General features: G+C 38.1%; 1 pseudogene; it reads left to right on the top strand.

Annotated features, from left to right (window-relative positions):
* Positions 1-16,440: 16,440 nt before the first annotated feature.
* LOC102023648 lies at positions 16,441-18,227 on the top strand (annotated as a pseudogene).
* Positions 18,228-19,644: the final 1,417 nt, after the last annotated feature.

Below are 19,644 nucleotides of genomic sequence, written 5' to 3'. Positions count from 1 at the left end.
CTGGAAAAGGTCAATGATCTCATGGACTCTTTGAAATTTCCTCTAGAAGCTGCTGCTGACAAAGCTTATCATCCAACCTTAAGTTCTACAACTCCTCCCAATTTCCGCTTTGACCACAGTGTAATCAGTTTTGCTATTAAGTGATTTAATAAAAATTTTCCCAAGATTTTGACAGCATATTTTAGTTCAAATTACCTGGCATAAATACAAATACATTTTAAACAAATCTTTGCATTCACGTAAAATAATGAAAAAAATGAACTCAAATTTCCCATCAAATCCTGACGTATACGACACCAAGTGCTATGTCCGGTTCATACAGGAAGAAGCCGACCAGGACATTACTGAATCAAGCAGAGCAGAAGTGGGGTGGTGTAAGCCAGATAGTAAGTCTCTCTCCTTTTGTTCTTCCTGCAAGCTTTGTTTAACCATGTGGCCTAACCAGCATTCTCAACAAAGGACGTCTTGAATATGCTCGCCTTGTTCTTGAGAAAAAAGGCAAAGGAATCTCTTTGAAGCACATATTCATCTCCATTTTCTCTTTCTCCTGAAGCAGAGGAATCCTCCGTGTTCCTTCTTTGCTTTACTTTTATGAGGGCTTTACTGAGAAGCTTGTTTCATTCAGATTTTATAAAGGATAAATTATCTCAAAACTAGAGAAGGATTCTATTTCCCATACAGTGGAACACCTACAGCAAGGTGAACATCAATATAACTCTGTAATGTGCCCTTGAACACACCCCTCACAGAGCACAGAAAGGAGAGCCAGGAACTTCCAAGACCCAGAAGGAAAGCACCAAACTCCATCACTTTTGGATGATGCCTCAGAGAGGGCAGAGTGCCTGGGCTTGCACAGCTAATGTGTGAAAGCACTGCATTAAACAGAGTCTCATAATATTTCACATCCACCCTAACTTCCCTTTGTCTCTAGGACAGGTTTTCACCCTAGAACATGTTCACACATCCAGTGACCTAGCCCAGCACTGCGCAGCTCCTTTGCTTGGGTTTACCCCATGGGCCACCCTCTGCTATCCATCTCCTCCTCCTCCTGGAAAACAAGGGCTTGGCCAAGGCTTACCCCCGAGTAGGCTGAATTCCTGGATTTGTGGTTCTGTGTGTTTTTCCATCAAAGATGAACCAGGATAAGATCAAATTCTAGTGTCAGACGAGGTAGAACTCTTGGTCAGGGCCAAAACCAAATCAGCCTCAGAAAATGGGAAGTGAGGAAAACAGCAGATGTGGAAAACAGACGTAGTATAACATTCTGACTGTCCAACAGCCTTATAGCAAGATCAAGAGAAGTAACAGAAGCATTCCAGACATCTCTCAACAAGAAGAAGAATAAATAAAATATGGTATATCCTTATGTATAGTGCAATAATACTCAGAAACAAAAAGGAACAAATTACTGATCTATATAACAACACCAATTGAACTCAAAAGAATTATGTTAAGGACTGCAGAATTTCACTTATATACAATTCTACAGTAAAAACAAAACCAGTAGTGATAGACACCAGGATAACAATTGTGTGGAATGTTAGGTAAGGAACTGATTGAGAAGGTCTTACGGGCAGTCAAGTTAGGTAGAAATTAACAGGCAGTCAGATAGGACAGGCCCTCGAAGTCAGTGCAAAAGATGAGCACATATCAAAACGGTGGCTGGAGGTACATCTGAAGAAGGCAAAGCCTTGAGATTAAGGTTAGAAGCACCACATTTGCATACTTCCTTAAGGAATAAATGGAAACTTCAGATTATATGGTAACTGATACCACCCAGCCCATTAAGTCCAGATATGCATCAGACGCTCAGGTGGGTGACCAGAACACCTGAACCCATCCCTTCCCCAACTTATTCCTGTTTTAGGGGTCATAAATAAACCAAGGTTAATAATGTTAGTCATACGACCTTGCTGTATGCTCTGCCTTCTTCAATTCTTTTTTTTGTTTGTTTGTTTGTTTGTTTGTTTTCTGGTACTGGGAATCAAACTCATGACCTTGCACTTGCCAGGCAGGTGCTTTTGCCACTGAGCTAAATCCTCAGCCCCACTCTGCCTTCTTATTGGATCGATATTAGCTAAGCAGCTATAGTTGTAATCCTATAGGTTGAGTATAGTTTGGCCCATGCTGTACCTACGTTGTGACTTTGCTGTATAAATTACCCCTGAAAAAGGGATTCCGTGCAAACAAATTCTGGTACCCCTCTTGTTGTCAGGCAGTATCTCTCAATAAATCTTCCCTACTCTTAACCTCCTTTGTCCTTTGGAACTCATTCAATTGCAGAGGACACAAACTTGGCACATCTGACATCTAGAAGGTTGAGAGTTATATTTCTCCTGTGTCAAAGGGATACAAAGATATTTTCTGGGTCAGTGGAAATAGTCTGTATCTTGATAGAAGTTTACACATTTGTCAAAACTGATGGAAAATAAAACAAGATCTATACATTTCACCAAATGTAAATTGTATCTCAATTTAAAAAGATAGCAAAACTTGAACATCTTAGTAGCTAGAGGAACTCTGTAGAAGTGTGAAAAGCCACAGTTTCTCACTGAAATACTTATCCTTTTCCATTACTGTTTGATCAGATAATCTCATATGAGTGATTTGTGGTGATTTCAAAAAATGCACTTAATTGTAGTTGTTTTCATTATACAGAATTTAGGGCTGGATCTGAATACAGGAATTTCTGGGCAAAACGAAGAGCACATAAATAAAGCAGTACCAAATTTAGAATTAATGAGTCATACTCTAATAGAAAGGTGGCATATGGGCCATTCCACAGCATATATGCTCTCCTCTAAATCAGATTTCCTAGCTTTCCAGAGGAAAGGAAGATGCTATTTAAAATTTAGTAGAAGAAAAGCAAATAGCAATAAAACGTAATAGCTATTTGTATTGAATACATCAACCTCTTCCAGAAGTTCTTGATTCTGTTCACAAAAGCTCTACAAAGCCAATAGCCTTGTCTCAGTTAATTAATGATGTGTGAGGAAACACCCGGAGACCAAGACTGGGGGAAAGAATAAATTTATTTTTGTCTAAGTACAGGCAGTTTGAAATCAGAGTGGTATCAACAAATATCCAGCGGGGAGGCTAAGTATATACAGGGTTTGGGGTTGGGGATCCTAGTCACAAGGAATCTAGGTGAAATGTTTGAGGTCAAATCTACAAGGGCGATCAGCACAGGTGTGCATATAAAGCTGGGTCTTCTGAGGTAGGGAGACTGCAGGTCCAGTTCTAGATTTCTTTATTGCCATCAGTTCTGTTTGCTGAGGGCAGCATGGATTCCTGTTGTTTGTAAGCATTATGTTTATTGGGAAGGTCTTTCTTAGGTCAGGCCTGACAGTCTCTCTTTCAAAGATAAGAAAATCAAGGCATAGGGGTGGCTAAGTTACTTACAGTAGGACACATACTATGAATTCAAATCTGTGTGTCTGATTCCAGATAAAATTACTCACTTATTCTTCTTATTAGTTGTCTTCACAATAATAGCTAACTTAATCTCATTACATAGTAGTCATCAATAGTAAAACCTAATATTTTTGAGCCCTTATGTATGCTCAAGGCACTTAATAGGCATCAACTCATTAAATACTTAAAACAAGTTGAAAAGACATTATCACGAGCCTGGTTTTACAAATGAATAAACAATAAAAGAATTTTCCTTAAGTCATGTGTGTAGCATACCGAGGCCAGGATTTGTGCCCATAGCTTAGACTCAAAGGCCACAGGATCATTTCAACCGTTGTACTGACTTTTGTCAAGGCCAGTGAATGTGTAACTTACCTCTGAGAAACTCAAAATACAAAACACCATAGAATAGATTTTAAAACTTTCTTCCAGAAAAGAGCAGAAACATCTTCAAATTTCCCAAGGAAGGTCTGCAACCAGAGCCTAGTCCTAGTTTAAGACACAATACATGTCTTCTATTCTGTTTGACTCAGAGGGTCTATCATTGTAACTAGAGTGGGTGAAAACATAACAGAAATTTACAAATCTTTACAAGTATCTAAAAACACCACAAGGTCACAAAATGACTCCGTGATGATGAACTATCTCTTTAAAAAGTGTCCTTCACCTAGTTCAGTGATCCACGCTATTATCTTTGAAGATGTGCCATATTCCAGTGTAACTGTTCAGTGTGCAGTAGTGTTTTGAAGAAGAGCACGGGAGAGTGAAGAAAGACTACGAACCTGTGAAAAGAAGGAACAAAGAAACCCTCGTGTCTCTGACACTCCTGAGCTGCTTCTTCCTCCTAGAGAATTACTCACCCAAGATTCATGACTCTATCACAAGGTTCTCATGGGTTTGCAGGCATCAGAACCACCTCAACCAGGGGGATTTCTATCAAGTTCCCAGGTAAAGTTAGCACTGCTAGTCTGAAACCCACAGACTTAGAACCTCTGGCTTGTATCAGTCTGTATCAGCCTGTGCTTAAATACCTCCAACCACAAGAGACTCTGAATTAAAACTAGCACCACCCACTAAACAAAGCAGGAAGTTACTATTTCATTTCCTGACAATGAGGAAACGCTAACAAGTGTAGAGTATAGAATACTTTTAGATAATGAGTTTAAAAAGAGCCCTTTTTAATAATGAGTTTTGTTCAATATAGTCCTCAGAACATTAGCTAGAGAGGTAAGACAAGAGAAAGAAATATAGGGGTACAGATAGGAAAGGAAAAAGTTAAAATATTGTTATTTACTGATGACATGATCCTCTGCATAGACGATCCACAAAACTCCACCAAATGACTCCAAGAACTAACATCCAAATTCAATAACAGCAGGATAAAAAGTCAACCCTCAAAAATTGATAGTGTTCCTATTTTCCCAAAAAAGAAATGAGGGAAACAGCACCCTTCACAACAGCATCAAGAAAAATTAAATACTTAGGAATTAATCTAACCAAAGAAGTGAAAGATCTGTGCAATGAAAACTATAGTACTCTGTAAAATGAGATTGAAGAGGATATCAGAAAATGGAAAGATATCCCCTTTTCCTGGACAGGCAGGACCAATATAGTCAAAATGGCCATATTTCCAAAATTGTTGTGTAGATTTAATGCAACCCCAATAAAATACCAATAATATTCCTTACAGAACCAGAGAGTGCAATCCCAAAATGTGTATGGAACCAAAAGAGACCTACAGCAGCAAAAGTAGTTCTGGGCAACAAGAGCAAGGCAAGGAGCATTGCATTCTTGGACTCCAGGTTATACTACAAAGCTGCAGTAATAAAAACAGTGTGGTACTACTAAAACAAACAAACAAAAAACTCAGGAGTCAATGGAACAGAAAAGAAAATACAGAAACAACACCAAACACATTTGGCTATGTTATTTTTGACAAAGGAGCCAAATCTTTCACAGCAGGAAAGATAGCCTCTCTAACAAATGCCACTGGGAAACCCACATCTCTCACTATACACTAAATTAAACCAAAATGCAGCAGAGATCTAAACATTAGAATGAAAACAATCTCCTGGAAGACAAAATTGGTAAACCTTTCGAAGATGTAGGTGTAGGCAAAAACTTTCAGAACAAAGCCACAGTTGCACAAGAAACAATACCAAGAATCAACAAATAGGATCACATTAACTTAAAAAGGAAATGGTAGCAGAATGAAGAGATGACCTACAAAATGGGGGGAAAGTTGCCAGCTACTCCTCACACAAAGGACTAATATCTAAAATATAAAAAGAATTTTAAAAACTAGACCCCCCCCAAATTTAAAACCCAGCTAAAAAACTGTCATCTGAAATGAATAGACACTTCTCAGATGAAAAGATATAAATGGCCAAGAAATACATGCAAAAATGTTCAGCATTGCTGATGATTAGAGAAATACAAAGTAAAAGAACACTGAGGTTCCATCTCACCCCAGAAAGAATGGCTACCATCAAGAAGCCAACCAATAACAATCTGGTGAGGCTGTGGAAAGGAACCCCTCTCCATTGTTGATGGGACTGTCAACTGATAAAGCCACTATGGAGATCAGTACAGAGTCCTCAAAAAACTAAAACTAGAAATCCCATTTGACCCACATAACTTCTCTCCCAGATATCTTCCCAAAAGGGTTAAAGACATCACACCACAGTTATGTATGGATATCCATGTTTATGACAGTGTGATTCATAATAGCTAAATCTTGGAAGCTGCCTACATGTCTATCAGCAGATGAATGGATAAATAAAGTATGGCATTTATACACAACTGAGTACTATGCTACCATGACAAAGGAGAGATTCAAGTCATTTGTAGGAAAATGCATGCACCTTGAGACCATAATGTTAAATGAAGTAGCTCAGACACACAAGTTTAAATATCACATAGTTTTGCTTACATGAAAAAATGCACATACAAAGTATGAAATGAAGAAAAATAGGAAAAAAGAGAGAAATAAAAAAAGTATTATAACCCAGCATGGACAATGTATCTAAAAGTGTACTTTAACTTAGTACAATTGTCATACATGTTTCAAATGTTCTTTGACTTATTAGTCTGATTTTCAATCTGTATATTTAATTAACCCATAAGGTTCTATAACATAAATAAATGAATCTGATGCTGGAAAAATAAAAGGGGGGTTGAGGGAAGGGGACAAGAAAAGAACTGAAATGCATTATGTAAAATGTACCAATCCCCTCAGTGAATGCAATCATTATATACTGCATGTATAATAAAATGTATTAATAAAATGAAATCTAAATATGTTATTTCTAAAATAAACACAGACTTAGCTAGAGCTAATACTTCACTTGCATATAAAAAGGCAGACTATTTTTTTATGTAACACCAGAAAGTCCAACTCAAAACCACCCATGTATAAGGTTTGTGCTTTGTCAGGAGAAAACTCCTATAGACCAAGAAGCAAAGGTGCAGGTTCTGCATAAACAGGGACGGCCTCTCAGTTGAGCTCATTTAGCTTAACCAGGCTCTAGCTCCAGTTCACAGTCAGAAGCAGAGATCAATAGCAGCTCCGTAAAGCTTTCCTATCGGTCTTCAGACTTCCTTTGCACAAATGATTAAGGATGGGCAGGGTTCAATAGTGTGGTAGACATAACTCGTGCCTGCCTGCTCATTAGAGCTTGATTCTGTTACAAAGCCAAGGAGCACTTGTTAGAGGGTGTCTACGTTTTTCTGCACTGGGGGTTGTTTTAGGGATTCACTCTCACTCCCGCTTCTTATAAACTACCAAATGCTAAATGTGAAAGAGGACTTAAGTATTTCATACTTTAATTCCTCATCAGCCTGCGTTGCAAAAATCTTTCCTATGACATTCTTGGGGGATGTCAATAGGAGTCTCCAAGCCAGAAAGGAAGACAGAGATCTTCAGGACTTCAGAGTAACTTTACCTGGCTCCCAGCCCTCTTCCTCATGTGGCATGCCTCTTTTTTAAATCTTTAAACCCAAGCTATCTCCAACAGTCTTAGAAGACAGTCAAGACCGCACAGCTAAATAAATGCACACACTAAATGTGAAAATGTCACGGAGGGGGGAAGCCAGCCAGTCTGTCACCACTGTATAATAAACCCGTGACAGCCGGACATAGATGCTCCACCACTGCTTCCTAGATAAGTTCGTCTTCCAGTAGACCGTCATAGGTACTTGCAGTTCTGATAATATTCTTATAATTTGCCAGGATTACCCTAAATTGTGTGCTTAGCAGTGAGGATCCCATGAAGGCAAAGACACGGTTTCGGCTTCCGACCAAAAGGATCTGCTTCGTACCTGAAATACTTGCTGGTGACACCAAGTAAACACTTTAAAATAGCCAGCAGAAATTTAAACTGTATTAAGCAATAAATGCAAATGTGAAATACTAAAATATTCATGCTGTAAAATTTTTGAATTTTTAGTTGTAATCAGATCATAGTAAAGCTGTCTCTTACTTCTTTGCTTGTTTCTTTGTTTATTGGTGCTGGAGGTTAAACTCAGAGCTTTGCATATGGTAGGCAAATGCTTTACTACTGAGCTATATCCCAAACTCCAAAAAGCTCTCTTCTCCTATGAACGTAAAATCTACTCAGAAGGAAAACTGGAAGCTTATTTAACCCATTTAATCCTAGATGGAAGTTTTGCCACTTAAAAAATTCATTATTAACTCCACTATTAGGTAAAAAAGAAAACTTAATAACCACTGAGCATCTGCTACGTACAGGGCAATGGGAGACAGTCATTACAAACTTCATCTCTCTCACTGGACTGATAGGTGCTATATTCAGCTAATCTAGATACCCGGATAGCTATTAAGCAACAATAAGCCAATCAAGTAACTTTTGTGTTCGTTTAAACTAAGTGACAAAACAGGTTAAAGTTGAAGAGTAAATTGCTAACATCTAGCACAACCTTCATACCTGTGTTAAACGATGAGAATTAAAGAAAACAAATATTAACTTCAGTACATAACAGCAAAACAGATACTTCCTTCTCAGTCTAGTCAGGAACACAGTTTGTTATAACTGAAGCACGGGCATTAATTATCTCCTCCTAGACAAAACGTCAATGAAAAAGTCTGCAAACAATTTTGAAGAAGGTTACAGGGAGGGTAAGGATGGTCATCCCATTCTTCACAGGAGATCAAGAGGCATGAAATCTCCCTAACATATAGGGAGGCTCAAATAAACCTGTAATGTTTACCAGAGTAGTTAAAAAACTGAATGTCACATCTGCCGTTAAATCTCTCTCCCATTCCTCATGTTCTATCCTGTCTCTCTCCCTAGCTGAACCAATTTTATTCTAGTTTTAGAGGGGAAATGTCTGTTTTGCCTCTTCCAGTCTCTTTGTTTATTTGTTTTGAGACAGAGTCTCCCTATGTTGCCCAGACTAATCTCAAACTCAGGCTCAAGTGATACTCTTGCCTCAGTGACATACTCTTTGGTTGCAAAGTTTTATAGTTCTCCCTTAAGAATGTCTTGCCTTTTTGTGTGTCTCAGTCTTTTTTAAAACTTCAAGGTCTTATAATTAATAAAAGTAATATTGAAATATGCTATGTCCAGTAAACTTGTTCTAAGCCTCTGTGAAAGACAGTTTTGAGGTGGATTCATGAAAACATGATTTCACAGCCCTGGAGAAGAAGTGCACACTGGAAGAGGGTAGGCACCCAGGAAGGCTTGGCCACTTGTAAAGCCAATCATTGAATTTTTTAAAAGGCATAATAAAAGAAAAATACTAGTGTAGGAAATTTGGAACAAATTTGGAACAACTGTGCACCAAATATACTACCGCTGAGGTATATTGACTCATTACTAAAAACACTATACTGTTTCAATATAAAGAATAAAAACCTGAAGCAGAAAAAAACATTTTGAAGAAAAAAGACAGAATTTGCCTAAACGTAGGACATTTTTCAAAGGTAAAGACAAATTCTATCCCTAGCATTCATTTCAGCAATTGATCTACGTCTTAATTACTTCTCCTTTGGCTAAAACTGATTTCAAAATCAGGAGAGGGCCTAGCATTTTTTCATTTGTTTCTGCCTCAAATGCCTTTGGGAAGTTGAGGCTGACAGGGGTAAGGAAAATGATAGTATCTTCTTGCCTCTGCAACTTCTAAACTTAGAGACAGACTCTGCTTCAAATGCTTCAAAAGGGAAGACACGAAGGTTGGTATATTGCTAACTGAAAATGCTTACCCTGCTTATGTGGATCAAGGAACAAAAATTGTACTGGACCTTCAAAACCACTATTAAGTCCTGTCGTGAGTTCAGACACATGATTTTTATTATTTGGTCCTCAAAATAAAGTTCCTTAGAGCCAAATCCCATGAGTCTCATTGGATGGGTTAAACTTAATTGTCAACTTGATTGCCTTTGGGGATCACCTAAGGGATTAATAAAGCACACTTCTGGGTGTTTCTGGGTGGGCCATAGGAGCCTGACCTAGATACTATATATGCTCCCTGCTCTCTTTCTCTCTGGTTCCCCTGCTGTGCTTCCTGGTTACTATGAATTCAGGCAGCTTTGCTCTGTCATGCCTCATTCTGCCTTGACATTCATGCCTGAAGCCACCTGACCATGGACTGGATCCTCTGAAACTATGCACCAGATAAAACCTCTCCTCCTTTAAATTATACACACAGGGCACTTTGTACCACCAACGGGAAAGCTCACTAATACATTTGCTCTGACCACGCTCTCCTGAGACTTCAAATATCCTTAATTCTAACAAGAAGTTAAGTTTTTCACTCTTACAGTCCCCAAAGGCCTTTTAGAGAGAATTCTGATTATACTCCTTATGTGCTACATTCAAACAGCCACTGAAGAAAAAAATAGCTCCCACTCTTGAAAATTGAAAGCTATTAACTGTAATTGAACATATATTATTCATTGAGTTTGAGGAAAATGCCTATTACTAAAATTATATCTCAACTTTCTTTTGCAAAAATAATAATCTGATTCTTTTCTTTCTAAGAAGCTGTGAGTTTATTTGAGACTAAGGTGAAAAACCAAATCATTTGTCTCAGTTACTTTTCTCTTGTTGCTGAGACAAAATGCCTGATCCCAAAATTAAGGAAGGGAAGGTTTAGCCCCCAGTTTGTAGAAGTTTCAGTCCATTCTCAGCTGGGTCCAAGGCAGAGTGGCACATGGCAGAAGGCAACAGTCACGGTGGCAGAAAAAAGCAAAAGCAACAAGAGCAAAAAGGGAGGAGAAGCAGCAAGCCTCCTTCCCTCCCTTATATTGTATGCAGGCTGCCCGCCCCAGGGTGGGTGTAGCACTAACACCCATAATCCCAACACTCACACCCTTAATCCCACTGGGCCATGAGTGTAGCACTCACATCCATTATCCCACTGGACCATGAGTCAATCAGAAAATCTAGAAGCCCACCCCACCATTGCATGAGGCTCATTGCAAAGAATAGCCATCGTAACACAGTTTAGAAGAAAGAGCTAAGTAATTAAGAAAATGCTTCCTTCTGAAACAGAGGCACTGATTTCCATAGATGATCTAGAAAGTGTTGAGCATCTTATAAGAGAGTTAATCAGTAGTGTGTGCTTAATTATGAAGCAAGTGTTGGACTTTAGAGAGTTAAAGGAAACATATAAGCAGGATTGGTCACAAAACAAAATTGTTGAAGTGATATAAATGAAAAACAAAAGAAATGCTCACAGATACAGACAAAAGAGTCAAAGAAATTAAAATATGAAAAGAGGGGAGAAAGAGATATGTAGAGGGTCTATCTGGGAAAAGCAATCTATGTGTAATAGAATCCTTGAAGCAGAGAACAAAGCAATTAAACCGAAACAATAATTAAGCAACAAACTGAAGAAAACTTTCCAAAGTTAGAGAACAGAGTAGGCCTGCAATAAAAAAGATTCACAGGATAGCTTTAAAATTTAATGAAAAGAAAGCAACGCCTAAACATTCCTCATGACTTTATAAATTCCAAGGATAAAGAAAAAATTTTGCAAGTATCCTTAGAACAAGAAAGCTAGTTACCTCTAAAGGGGCAAAAGTCAGACTGACCTCAGATTTTTCTCTTGCAATTCTAAATGAAAGAAGACAAAGGAACAACATCAACAGATTTTTAAGGGAAGATACTTTTAAACAAGAGCTATATGTCTCTATAGTTAGTATTTCTGTGTGAAGGCAACTGAAAAACATTCTCCAGTAGCAAGGGGTTAAGAAAGTATGACAACCAAGAACATTCTCTGAAAACTTTGTTGATGATTTACTGTAGTCAACAGAAAATTTAGAATTTGGAGATAACTGTATGAAAGAGGTGATGGTAGTGGTTAAAACTCATTAAGAAGCATAAAGTCTAAAATTGTTACAGAGCCAGGGATACAGCTCAGCAGCACAAGTGCCTGCCCGGCAACTGCAAGGTCCTCAGTTCGATTCCCAGTAGCAAAAAAAATAAATAAAATAAAATAAAATAGTTAAATGCAGAGTAATAAACCTAAATGCAAAATAGATTCATAAGCTAGATCTAAAATTTTCCGTTTATGTATTTTTAAAAAGTGCACACCAAATATTCAATGTTTTGGGTATGCAAATACTGTTTTATTTTTGCCATGTAATGATGTAGATAAAGATGCAGGTTGTTAAGGTAAATGTAAGTTAGATGAAAGTGCTTTGTCACTGTGAACAGGACAAGTAAAGACATTCTAAATGTTAATCTGACAAAAATGGGAAATGCTATGGTTTTATTTCCCTTGGAAAAAATTACCAAGTTTATAACGGTAACACTGATAGTGTAAGGAGAAAGTTACCAAAGCACTTGCTGGAGAAGGGTGAGTATGTTTGAAATACTCAATTAGGAAAACTGGTAATTACTGCATCAGATGATAGTTCTTACACGTCAACTTGTCACTGAGTTGTGAAAAAAATAGAACACATACATTCCAAGTTTCTGGAGTTGATAAGAAGTAAGAAAACAAGGAAAAGTAGTAAAAGAAAAGCATCAAGGAAGGAAGAATAAAAGCTAAAAGTATTTAAAGTTAATAGAAACTGTTTAAGTCATAGAAATGGAGAGTACCTTTTATTATGTAGAAATAAGATTATTACAAAGTATTTTGCATTTAAGACTATATGACATTCATATGTAAGATTTTTTCAGTATCTTAATATTGGTGGTAGTTTTACTGGTGTAAACTGATACACATAAATACATTTTTAAATGAGAGCATTTAAACTGATATACATAAATATTTTTTAAAATGAGAGATTTTAGGTATTTAAAATTTATCAAGTAATCCTTCCATTAAAGAGAATATGTGTAGCAAAAACAAAAAGATCATAATTGAAGAACCAACATTTCACAATTTCAAAACTTACTGCAGTAAAGCTACAGTAATTAAAACAGCATGGTACTGACATCAAGCTAGATGCCTCCATGAGTGGAACGGAATTGAGTACCCAGAAGGAATCCTTTATGCTCATGGTCACTTGGTTTTGGTAACAGTACTAAGACAGTTCAGTGAAGAATAGTCTTTCCAATAAATAGCTATGGAACAATTTGCCGAAGAATGTGTTTGAACTCTTACCTCACAGCCTGCACAAATGAACTTAGAATGGAAAATATTATATACCTTAATATAAGAGCTAAAACTCTAAAACTCCTAAAAAAATCATAGAAATAAATCTGCATAGTCTTAGGTTAGGCAATGGTTTCCTTACACATAACACTAAATCCGTAAGAAACCAAAGGAAGAAAAAGTTAGCCTTCATCATAATTTGTATGCTTAAAAGGATACCACCAAGAAAGCGAACAAACAACCCACAAGTTGAGAGAAAATCTTTACATATTTTATAGCTAACAATTGGTTTATGTCCAGAATACATGAAGAATTCTTACAACTCCATGGTAAAAAGGCAAATAACCTTATTTGTAAATGTGTAAATGATAAAAAAAAAATAAAATGAAATGGGCAAATAATTTGAAGAGACATTTCTCTAAAGATGTACAAATTTTTATGCAGCAAAAATAAGGGTGTTACACGATACTTCACATTTAAGATTTTAGGTGGCAATAACCACATAGAAGAATGTACAGTGTCATTATCATTTCTTCATTTGGGAAATGAAAATCAAACTCACAATTAGGTACTATTTCACATTCATCCGAATGACAAAAATCACAGATTAACAGGTGTTAGCCAGGATGTGAAGAAATTAGAATTTTATTTATTCCTGGTAGGAGTGAAAAATAATGAAACCATCTTAGCAAATAGTTGACAGTAGCCCAAAAAGTTAAACAGATTTATCACATGACTCAGCATTCCATTCCTGGGTGTTAATCTAGAGAAATGAAAATATGTGTTCTCACAAAAGCTCATACATTAATGTTCATACCAGCATTGTGCTTAATAGTCAGAAAGCAGGAAACAACCCAAATATTCATCAACTGATGATATAAACAAAATGTAATAAAACCACACGGTAGAACATTATTCTTCAACAAAAAGGAAAGAAGTCCTGATACATACTCCAACATGAATGAACCTTGAGAATGTTGTACTAAGTGAAAGAAATCATTCACGGAAGACCATATGTTATATGATTTCATCTGATTTCATCTGTATGAAATGTCCAAAATAGGCAAATGTATACCGACAAAAAGTAGATCACCAGTTATCTAGGGTTGGGAGTTGCCTGGGAGAATAAAAAGTGACCGCTAATGAGAGTAGGGTTTCTTTGGGGGGGGGGGTCATAACAATATTCTGAAATTGGGTGAACTTGCTAAAAGCCACTGGACTGTAGCTCATAAATGAGTGAACTCGTATGTTAATTATGGGTGAGTAACACTACTTTTTAGAAGTATAATAAATAAAGAGTATGGCATTTGTTAACAAAACAAAAAGATGGAAATTCATATAGACTTTTGGTTACTAATGGTGATGAGAATCTGCTCTAATTTGTGCAGATGATAGCATGCTGTGACTTGTCTGGTTTTGAAACTTCTGGTCCTGCTGAGAAGAATTTTCTTACATAATCCTTATGTGTCTTGTGGGGTACTTCCCACATTTGCCTGATGTGTGACCCCAGGCTATTGCATGAATTTAATGAGAAGGCTATTGTTCAGATATTAAAAACTGAAATACAACTCCCTAAGAAAGACCATGGCTGTATTTCCAGTTGCCACTGTGCTCCATGAGCTGCTTCTTCTGTTGAATCTTGACATCTGAACTGTCTTATTTTCTTATTTTCACTCTGTGTTTGCTCTTGTATCCCTAATAGCAACTCTGACCTGAAAGTTTATTTGACAGGAATTAAAATAATACCTTTACAGTAAATGCCAAATTCTCCGCAGAAAAATGTCATGACTCTAGAACAGCTAGCTATGAATTTTCCTAATAAGTGTCAAAGAAAGATGTTTTATTAAAGCCAAGTAACATCTCAAGGAGAACGGGACTAAATCTTTGCTCCTTTCTCCTTATGCTGCTAGCTATTCATTACAGGTAGTCTCTTTTCGTTTGTTTTGGTTTTTGTTTTTTGTTTTTGGTTTTTTTTTTTTTTCTGGTACCGGGAATTGAACTCACGACCTAGCACTTGCCAGGCAGGCACTGTGCTGCTGAGCTAAATCCCAAGCCCCCATTACAGATAGTCTTATACCAACTGAATGAGGATAAGGAAGTAATGGGGAAGTTGGTTGCTAAATCCAAACCCTTTAAAGCAATAAGTCTCTTAATCAAGAACAGGTATAGTAAGCATGCCCTAGGCAGAGCCCCATTACATGCTGTAATCCAAAGCAAAACTGTCGGGTAATCCAAAAGTTTGATCACTTTAAATTCAATTGGCAGTTCAGATATTAAGAGATCCATCCTTATCACTAAGCTCTGTTTTTATATCTCTCTCTCTCTCTCTCAAAATGGGATTCTTTTTCTTTAACCTAATTTTACTTTCAAAACTTACAGATCCTTATTTCTTATCAATTACTGTTTTTAATAAGTCTGTTAAAGAGGTAAGAAGTGCAGTGTTCTGCTTCCTAATATACTGAATTAAGGATATTTTATTTTGGCCTGGAACATTGGAGTGCTGGCAGATTGCTTCTGTCTTAGATGTAGATCTTTGATCCATTTTGCTTTTAGTTTGGTACATAGTGAGAGACATGCATCTAGATTCAGTCTTCTGCATGTGGATAACCAGTTTTCCCAGCACTACTTACCAAAGAGGCTAGTTTTTCCCTGGTGTTTGTTTTCTGGCCCCTTGTCAAAGATCAAATAGTTGAATTGCTTGGAGTCGCCTCTGCATCCTCCATTCTGTTGTACTGATCCTCATGTCTGGTTGTTTGTATGTTTGTTTGTTTGTTTCGCCAGCACCGTGCTATTTTTATCACATAACTTCACGTCGGGGATTTTGATGCCCCCTGCTTTGCTCAAGCCTTGTTGCCCAGGATTGCTTTTCTATTCTGGATCTCTTCTGGTTCCATGTGAACTTCAGGATTGTCTTCTCCACTTCTGTGAAGAATGCTGTTGGCATTTTGATTGGGATTGTGTTCAGTCTGTATATCAGTCTTGGAATTGTGGTCATTTTGACTGCATTTGCTCAGCCTACCCAGGAGCAGAACACTCAAAAACCAAGGATACCCAAGGAAAGCAAATTAAAAGATTTAAACAGAAACTTTTGTTAGAGGAAGAACCAACAACCAGTCATGGTCAGTCTTCCCAAGGGCTGTTTGTTTGTTTGTTTGTTTGTTTGTTTTTCTGGTACCGGGAATCAAACTCACGACCTTGTGCTTGCCAGGCAGGCGCTGTGCCGCTGAGCTAAATTCTCAGCCCCTCGGGCTGTTTATTGAAGAAACTTCTGAAGAAGACAGCTCTGTGCCTGGTTCACAAAGCTTTGCTACTTTGTCCAGCAAGAGAAGTTACTCCTCATGCCAAGAGCACTGCAGAAGTCACTGCTTGTCCTGCCACACAGCTTTTTCCCTGAAACTTTTGACTTGAAAGAGGAGACTCTTCAGGTGGCTGGAGAGTCTGGATGAAGTAAAAATAATAATGGGAGATAAGGAGATGGATAACAGGGAAGGTGCTGAGAAGGACCCATCCTTTCATCCAGTAACCACGTACCATGCCCACCATGTGACCAAGGCTTCCCGCCCACAAAGACTGAGTCGACGGTACGGCAACGGTGTAAAGAAGCAAGACGTAGTGCTGACGCAGAGACAAAAGGAGGCCGAGAGCAAGAGTGACAGAGGGACAGCTGCACAGACTTCCCTAGACATTCACAAGCTTGTGAAGTGTAAGTCCCTGCTCCCATTCAGACAGTATCAATGCTATGTTGACTCCCGTCTCCAGCTTGCAAGGGGTGACCAAGGGGATGGGCCTGCAGGGAGCGGCAAAGCATGTCCAACTGTGAAAGGGAAGCAGCTGAAGAACCCAAAGGAAAAAGGCCGCAATGAAGGCCGACCCCTCAGTCTCTTGGACACAGTCTGAGCACAACACCATAGACACAGAGATAAAGACCAAGTCTTCAGAAATAGGAACCTCCCTCCGAGGGAGAGGCAGGCTGCAGCAGAGAGACGCAGAGTTCCCTCACACCTCTCAACTTAAATGAATCTCCCATCAAGTCTTCTGCTTCTATTTCAGAAGCTACAGATTGCTTAGTAGACTTCAAAAGCAACTTTCCATCCAGCCAGGAAGCCGGACACGAGCAAAGCAAGCAGAGGAAGGAGGAGCAAATACTGACTTTTCGGGTCCAAACATTGACAAAACCACTAATAACAGGGGTGGGCCATGTTCAATAAGCTGTAGTGCTCTCCATTTAATTGTTGAGCAAATATTGATCATGCAGTTTTCATCACCAGCATCCACTCATCAACCACCCTGATTTTTGTTTTCTAGGATCTATACAGACAACAGTGTACAGTATTCTGTTTTGTAACATTCCATTTGAATTTACTTATAGTTAAAAGGAAGTTTAAATATATTTATCTATGTATGAAAGAAAAAGATATAAAAGAAGAAAAGTTTCCTACACAGCTGAGCAGCATATTAAGTTTGGTCAGAAACCGCATGTGGAGTGTGCTTGATTTTCCCCAGAGGGTCAGTATCTGGTCACTGGGTCTGTTGATGGATTTGCTGAAGTATGGAACTTTACTACCGGGAAAGTCAGGGAGGATCTTAAGTACCAGGCCCAGGGTAACTTCATGATGACAGACGGTGCCATTCTCTGCACGTTTCAGCAGAGATACAGAAATGTCAGCGACTGGTGCCCAAGATGAAAAAATCAAGGTCTGGAAAATTCAGAGTGGACAGTGTTTAAGAAGCTTTGTCACCTGTCTGAGCTTTTCTAAGGAGAGAAGTCAAATCTTAAGTGCTTCCTTTGACCAGACAACTTGAATTCATGGTTTAAAATCTGGGAAAACCCTGAAGGAATTCTGTGGTCATTCCTCCTTTGTTAATGAAGCAACATTTGCCCAAGATAAACGTTATTATATTTCTAGTGCATCCTCTGATGGCACGGTAAAGATCAGAATATGAAGACCATAGAATGTCCAAATCCCTGTAAATCCGTGGGCAGCACTGCGGGGACTGACATTACTGTCAACAGTGTGATTCTGCTTCCTGAAAACAAAGAGTGAAACAGATCGAGCACAGTGGTCATCATAAATATGCAGGGGCAGATGGTCAGAAGCTTTAGCTCTGGTAAATGAGAAGGCGGCGACTTTGTTTGCTGCGCCCTGTCTCCCCGTGGTGAACGGATCCTGAAAAGGATGAGATTGGTGTTGCACGTCATCCTCATCAGAATCGCATTGCTACCTACAGTGAAAATGGACTCCTAAAGCTCTGGAAGCCCTAATTCAACTTTTCTTTTAAAAAAAAAAAGAAGCTGAAAGTATGTACTTAAATGAAGACACATTCATATGTGTTGCTGTTTTCCTGTAGGCTAGATTTTCTAAGCAAAGAAATTGCCTCATTTGCCACAAGAATAGTTTTGTGAAACTTAATGTTTAGCAGTTACCTTTCTCAAAATACATTTTTAGTGTATTGCTTTGTCTTTTTCTTTCCTTTCTCAGTGCCAGAAATAGGACCTAGGACCTCACACGCTAAGCAAGTGCTCTCATTTTTAACTATAGCCCCAGCCCATAGTCTGTGTGCTTCTAACAGGAAGTTACTTCAAAGTTTTCAGCATTCTTTCCTGGAGAGTGAAGTTCTGGTATTTTTAAAAATCCCTTTGATTATTTGTAATGGTTAAAATTTGTCTCTCATCATAAAACTTGTAAATAAGTGTATTCAGTAGCTGTGTCCCGTTCCCTCACCATTTTTTAAGATGTTATGAAACTTTACACTTTTCTGGAGATTGTAAGAAAAGTACAAATACTGTATGATTACGCTTTCTTGAGTTAGAATAGTCAAACGCATAGAGACAGAAAGTACAGCGGTGGTTGCCAGAAGCCAGAGGGAGGAAAGACACCGTCTAATGGCACAGAGTTTTGGTTTTATAAGAAAAAATTGTGGAGATGGATGGTAGTGAGGTTTGCAGGACATTATAAATGTATTTACCCCAATGAAATTATATGTTTTACGATGGACTCAATGGTAAATTTTATGGCATTGTACCACAATAAAAAAAAATGACATCACACGAAGAAGTGCAACATGAATATAATTTGACATAAGCAATACTGTCAAACATTTAAAAATGCAGTGATGATTTATTACCGCATAACTTGTAATAGAGAAAAAAGTAAACAATGTTAATGTCTGCCACCATGTAGACATGACTGATTGAGTCATGATAACAAGTCACTAGGACACTGTATAGTCATTATAATAATGCTGAAGTAGCAAAGCAAGGTTCAAAACTGTGTGTGGAGTCCGACCTAAATTATGTAAAGAGACTGGCATGTTTGATCCTGTTACCGTCATAATCAGAACTCAGTTCTTTATTTCAATCCCACTGACAGTGGAGCAAGGGTATTATCTGTTCTGACAGATGAAAAACACAGTTTGAAAGAAAATATGGTCTTGATATTTTTTGTTGCTAACATGGGTATTTTACAATGCTGGTGCTCAGTAAGTCACCTCTGAATGTGAAATTCCAAATTGGTAAAGAAGCGTTCTAGCTTGTATTCCCTAGTTTCAACAGTTCAACCACGTATCTCGCAAGTGTCCTTTCCAGTGGCTGTGTTTCTAAGGCCTCATCTGTCTTGGTTGACAAGTCGCCAATTCCAGTTACTTTTGATAAAACATTTTTGT

Source organism: Chinchilla lanigera, unplaced genomic scaffold (assembly GCF_000276665.1).
Source record: "Chinchilla lanigera isolate Chin_1 unplaced genomic scaffold, ChiLan1.0 scaffold00047, whole genome shotgun sequence".
NCBI lineage: Eukaryota > Metazoa > Chordata > Mammalia > Rodentia > Chinchillidae > Chinchilla > Chinchilla lanigera.
The sequence above is the reverse complement of the archived record's forward strand: the minus strand, read 5'-3'. Positions and strand labels throughout refer to the sequence as shown.